Below are 6,625 nucleotides of genomic sequence, written 5' to 3'. Positions count from 1 at the left end.
GTTCCAAATCATACCTGTAAAGATAGGTTCTTTTTATGCCAGTTTTCTATTTCCATAACCTGAGAAAACTGCATGTGCGTATCTGTCTGGTTACCATTGGATCAGTTTTTGACCTTGGTGGAAGGCCAAGAGTTTGAACCCTTCGAGGCCAATTTAGGGTACAGTTTACTTTGTTATTGAAAGCATAGTGATATTGGGACTGGCAGAGACTTGCATGCAAAACACACCACTTTCCATATACAGAAAACTAGACATTTGGAAAAATTTCTTAATTATCCCTTACCTAAACTTTATGTTGTCCTTAAGTCCTTCATCACAATTTCTGATATGTTTTCAATGGCTCATTTTCCTTCCTAAATATAAAAATAATGTTTAAACTAAATCTGCAGTTTGCCAGACTGTGCTAGCGCATAACATTATTAGCAACCAACTGCTTACTTGGTGCTGAGCAAATTAGAGACTTCTGATTTTTTTTTTTTTTTCCCTAGAGATGACTGCAGCATTCATCTTAATATCTTATGGGTACAGAAGAGTGTTCCAGTAGACAGCGGGACATCAATTACAGATGTGAAGCATGCTCGCAGACATATGGGTCTTATGTTAGCAGCCTGTTCAAAGAATTAAGTAGTGAGGATCCAAGACAGTCCAGATGTTAAAAATTTCTATCAGTGGTCACTGCAGCATGAAATCTCATGTGAGTTTCACTTCTTGGAATCATTCAAGGTGAGTTATATAACAAACCTCATAAATTATTATTATCAGGACAGGTTTAATGAGTGATTAGCAGGAAAATTGAAGGATTAATTAACTTGAAATGTTCTTGCAGAGTAGCAAACAGTCTGAGCTTTTATTATGTGAAAAGAAGGTCTTGGCTTTTATACAAGTGGTCATCCCACTTCTTTAACAACCTAATTGGGTTTTTCAGTTCTCACTGGAGGAACAAAATCATTAAAGCAGCATATAACTCTTGGGAAAAAAATGTGCCTTAAGCATTTTACTCTTAAATCCTTAGCTATATTTTGCCTAAAGGCAGTTGTTAAAACTGATGTTAGGAGTCCAAGTGAATCAGCTGAGTTTTTTTCTTTATGAATTGAAAAAAATTTACGTTAGTCCCTAATTCTCTAGATCTAATTCAGAATTGCTAACACTTTTATGAAAAACACTTTTCAAGGACTGTGGAAGCATTTAAATATTATAGATCAACATCCCTCTCCCCCAACAACAATGATAAATGAATTTTCTCAGCTGGTAATATGATTTTTTTCCTTGACTCTTATGATGGGTGAAAAACACAATGGAGCAGAATGGCTATGGATGCTTTACAAGGGTGACTAACATCTGTCAATATTCCAAGACCAGTCACTGAAATATAGAATACGATGTCAAATGAATTAAAATGGAAGTTGAGAGTTAAAACTGCAGATTTTGGGGATTATTTTTTTTTTTAATTTATCTTTATTGCAACATAAGGTTCAGAACAACAAAGCCTGAATCATCTAGTAGAAAACGTAGCTGGTTTTCGGGACATGGTTTAGGAGGCATGGTGGTGTTGGGTTAATGGTTAGGCATGATGATCTTAGAGGTCTTTTCCAACCTTAATGATTCCATGATTCTATGATTTATGAAAAGAAAGGGAATAAAGCACTAGAAAATCAAGATAGACTGCATTTAATATCTTTCGTTGTTTGTGCCTGTAGGAGTAATCGGTAGAACAAAGGAAAGACGCGGTGTTTGGTTGTTTTTTCTTGTTACAATAAACACATACCAGGTATGCAAGACTACTAGTAGATGTAAACCCTATAATCATTACAGAACCCTTTGAAGCTTTTAACATATGCTTACAATAAAAATATATTTTTAGAGCCTATGATAAACAAGCCTTGCAATGTTGCTTTGGACTAAGTATTAGCTGTGATACTCTTTCCTCTTCTTCTTTACCTTTACAAAAATGGGGGATGAAGAATCACTTGGATGTTAAATGGTTTTAGCCTGTGTCCCACCACAGGGGTAAATCTGTGCTGGAATTCAGTTCAGTACTGTAATTCACTAGCTGTACATACAATACCAATAGAAATAGCTCTCCTGTACTCAAACCTATGTATTATTCAAAAACCTAACAGAGGTAAAGAGAACATTTTGAGTTTTCTGGGTGAACTAAAACCAAGAAGCAGCTAATTCAAATAGCAAAAGAATGGAGAGACTGAAGTACATCTCTGGTTTTCTAGACTTAACACAAGCCTAAATTCTTTGCAGGAGGCTGAGTAAAAAGATTCCATTTTTCATTTTCAGGGTTTTATTACTGTCTAAAAATATATTAGTTTAAAAGCTTTTTTCTTTATCTATTTTTCTGAGCTCAACATTAATATACAAATGCCTCATACAGCCTGTAGCTATACAATTTAAGGGAAAAAGAATGTCCAGTAGAAAAAAACCTTCGAAGTACAGCGAGGTTACAGTTCGGCAAAGATGTTCATATTTACAAAGCTGTTTCTGCATATAGGAGGAAGGGTACTTTCATAACTGCTTGCAAATTCTAGGCCTGTGTGAGGAATAAATAGTTAATTGAAATGTAGATTTAAATCTAAATCCATTTTGAAGTCCTGAATATTGCCTTTGCTTGTATGAAATAGTACCTTTATTGGCATAGTCCTGATTAAATAAATAATAGCTAAAATGAATCATATTAAGTATTATGAAAACATTTTCTAATAAGTATTTTTGTTTCAGTAGTTCATTAAAGAAGTCTGTAATAATTTTTTGCTCAGGATCTTCACGTTTTTACTAGCACCATATTTAGCAGTACGTATTTTTTTTCTGGTGAGATTTCTCACAATTTTAACGTCTGGATTCAGTTCTGTTAAAGTCATGCAAGAAGAAAGTAAGCCTGTGCTCCTGAAGTGTTATGTTTAATGACAGACTTGCTACTAGTCAGTTTTGATAGCTGGAAAATTCTTTCCTAATTGTTTCTTTCATCTGATTTTTTTTCATTAAATAAGTCTTCTATTTATACAAAGACATGTTTTCTGTTTCTTGTTTGTTGTCAATATGGTGAACAAAGGGTAGTTAATGCAATCATTTTACACAAAAAAAAAAAAAGAAAAAGAAAGAATCAAGCAAATTTTTGATTATTTGATATTTAAGATATGGCATGTCTGAATTTCTACAGAAATGTTAAATCGTAGAATCATAGAACAGCCTGGGTTGGAAGGGACCTCAAAAGATCATCTGCTCCAACCCTTAAATATTATTAATATTAGTATACTACAAAAAAGGAATTGTAATTAGAAGTGCATATTTTTAAAAATGTCTTACTTTGAAGTGGGTTTTATGTGAACTGTCTATTTTCTACCAGAAAAGAAGTATATGAAGTCAGAAAATTACGTGGTGTCGTGGTTTAACCCTAGCTGGCAGCCAAGCCCCACACAGCCACTCACTCCTTCCCCCCCCGGTGGGATGGAGGACAGAGCCAGAAGGGTAAAAGTGAAAAAGCTCATGGGCTGTGATAAAGGCAGTTTAATAAGTAAAGCAAAAGCCATGCATGCAAGCAAAACAAGGAATTAATTCACCACTTCCCATTGGCAGGCCAATGGGAGTTCAGCTATCTCCAGGAAAGCAGGGCTCTGTCATGTGTAATGGTTACTTGGGAAGTCAAGTGCCGCAATTCCAAATGTCCCTCCCTTCCTTCTTCTTCCCCCAGCTTTATATGCTGGGTATGATGTCATATTATATGGTCAGCTGGGGTCAGCTGTCCCAGCTGTCTCCCCTCCCCTTGTGCACCCCCAGCCTGCTCGCTGGTGGGGTGGGGTGAGAAGAAGGAAAGGCCTTGACTGTGTGTAAGCCCTGCTCAACAATAACGAAAACAGCCCTGTGTTATCAACACTGTTTTTAGAAAAAATCCAAAACATAATCCCATACTAGCTACTGTGAAAATGAAGTCTATCCCAGCCAAAACCAGCACACACAAAAATTAGTATATTTAGTACAAACAAAGTACATCAAACGTGGACATGGCTTCACCTATGAAATGTATGGTTAAACAAAATGCACAGAACAAAAAGACTTTACACTAGCTTTGCAAAGTGATTTCTTCAGCCAGAGGCAATGAAGGCTGAATATCTGTTTGATGGAGAACTGCTGTCACTTGGTTCCATCATCCTTCTTGGTGACAGTGACAACAACTCCTGCTCAGAAAGGAGACCTCTAGCCTTTGCTCTGAAGGGGACTGAGAATACTGAGCAATCCCCACTCCAATGTTTTCCATCCAGATTAGCACAGAGTTGAGATGTATGCAAATTCTTGACTTGAGAATTTCTAGTGAGGCCTTGAGTACAGCAGAGAGAAAACTTTAGTATACAGAGCTGAACTAAGCAAAGTGTTTTTCATTTAAAAGATATTTTCTTCTGATTATTTTTTACCTTCTGAAGTCTTGCAGTGTAATAAAATACATATTCTGCTGCAATAAATATTGAAATCAAATGGTTATCCTACTGTAAAACACACTGATATGAAAATGCAGAAGAGTATGTGGTAGTATTTCCAAAGGTTGCTATCAAGACACCACCACATGTGCTTGTGGAAAGCTTAATTAACCTTTGGCATTTGAAAAGTTACTACTTAGTTCAGACACACTGAGGAGATTATTTGGCAAAGAAGTTGGAAAGCTGATGATTTTAACACAGGCATGCGGTTATTCTCACTGGTAGATTATGTGCTGATGGGCTCCAATTATATGCCAACCAAGCCTCTCTGAATCATCAAAAAAGAAATGTTAAAAATTCCCTTGGCTCCCAAGCATGATCTCTACTGCCATATGTCAGAGCGATTTTCTGACTAATGCAGGTCCCTGGAAGACACTTCTTTCTCATCCTTGCATTACCACCTCTCAGAGCATCCTGAATGATTAAATGAAAGTACAGGCCATTTCTTTGGAGTATTAGTATGTTTTAGTATGTATTAGTATGTTTGATGCCATGAAATTATTCCAGTAGACTGTTTTATTTTAACATTACCATACTGTAGGGATGGTATAATCTGATGTTAGGTAATGACTTTGAAATTATGTTTTATATAAGTCAAGGTCAGTTGGAAGAGAACAGGAGTTAAATATCCAACACACATGACAGAACGATGACTGGTTATAAAGATGCAGGGGATAAAGATTAGCCTAATCAGCCGATTCGAAGATACAAGCCGAAAGATTTTATTTTTGTCTCAGGGTCTACAGCTTGTTGGCTGTATAACTTGTGAGCAAGTGACTGAGAGCTCTGTCCTGTTGTGTGCCTTGGGTGCATCTGCAGAAGTGGATCTGAGTCTGGGAGACTTGCATTTTTTGACATTTTAACCATTCTTTCAAGACTAAATTGAGTCTGTCAAGATCTTTATTTGTTCAGGGATATTTAACCTTCTCTTTCTGGAGTACTAACTGTTCCTTGCTACTTATGATTTGCTTTTGAGTTGCTAGGATCAAGGCAGGAGAGGTGCAGGCAACCTCCATGTTTGCAAGATGAAGAATCACTGCTTCTCCAGGGATTTTTTCCATGTCTGGGAAGGTAATATAGCATTTATATATGAAACATTTACATAAATTGTTCCTTGTGTTTCACATAAATATATGACTACTGTTATTTGTCAACGCGTTAATAACTGTACAAGCAGGTACATAGGACTAATGCCTTTGGATGCTGAACGAGACCAGCCTCAAAGGCAGTGATTCCTTTTGGAGCAACTATGGGTTGGGGTGACTGACCTCTCTCTCTCATAACCTTCCCTTTGACAAGTGCTACCACAAGCTGTTATGCACAGAATGAGACATTCACAGTGATTTGAGGCGGTGGGATCTGACCTGTATTAGGTATTGTTCTATTGTGTCTATTATTGCAAATGAGTACTACACAGATCAAGTCCCCAGGTACAATCAGTTTGCTTGGCTTGGTTGGACAGAAATAAATCTGCTCTACTTCCTATCAGGCAATTGCTGTCAGGCCCAACCAGCAGATAAAATTCACTGACTCTTGATACGTAAGAGGGAGTGTGTTTCCTCGGTCATTACTCCCACATTTAAGATTACAATTTTATTTTTAAGACATTAATATCAGAATTTGGAAAGTCTTTATTCTTATAAAGCTTGGAGCGCTGCAAGATCAACAATTTTCAAAACTCCTGGGGAGGCTATGCTTTGAGACCTGCACCAGAAAACCACAACATCCACCGTACAGGTTACAGTTTTGGCCCAGGTATGTGTATGTATGCATATATGCCTATTTTGTGTACTACATTTATTTTTTAGATTATGGCATTTTCCTGGCTGGTTAACTGTAAGCATTCAGAAGTATAAAGCACAACGTACATATCAGCATGGTTGTGAGAAATTCCAGGCTTTAATTTGAAGAGGTTTGAGAGGAAGGTAAGCAATATAGATGTAGAAATTTGAGTGGAGTCAAACTTTCATGAAGATGCCTTTCCTTTCTTCTCTCTATTGCAGACTTTGGATCCGCTCCAGATTTGTCTTGCTTATTTCAGTATCCTTAGACAGAATCCAAAGCATTGTTTGGAAGACAGAAAGTAAAAGTGGGTGGCTGAACATACACTCTGTGGAAACCTGTCTTCCCTGCCTGTGACAATGAAG

The sequence above is a fragment of the Phalacrocorax carbo genome, chromosome 1 (assembly GCF_963921805.1).
Source record: "Phalacrocorax carbo chromosome 1, bPhaCar2.1, whole genome shotgun sequence".
NCBI lineage: Eukaryota > Metazoa > Chordata > Aves > Suliformes > Phalacrocoracidae > Phalacrocorax > Phalacrocorax carbo.
The sequence above is the reverse complement of the archived record's forward strand: the minus strand, read 5'-3'. Positions refer to the sequence as shown.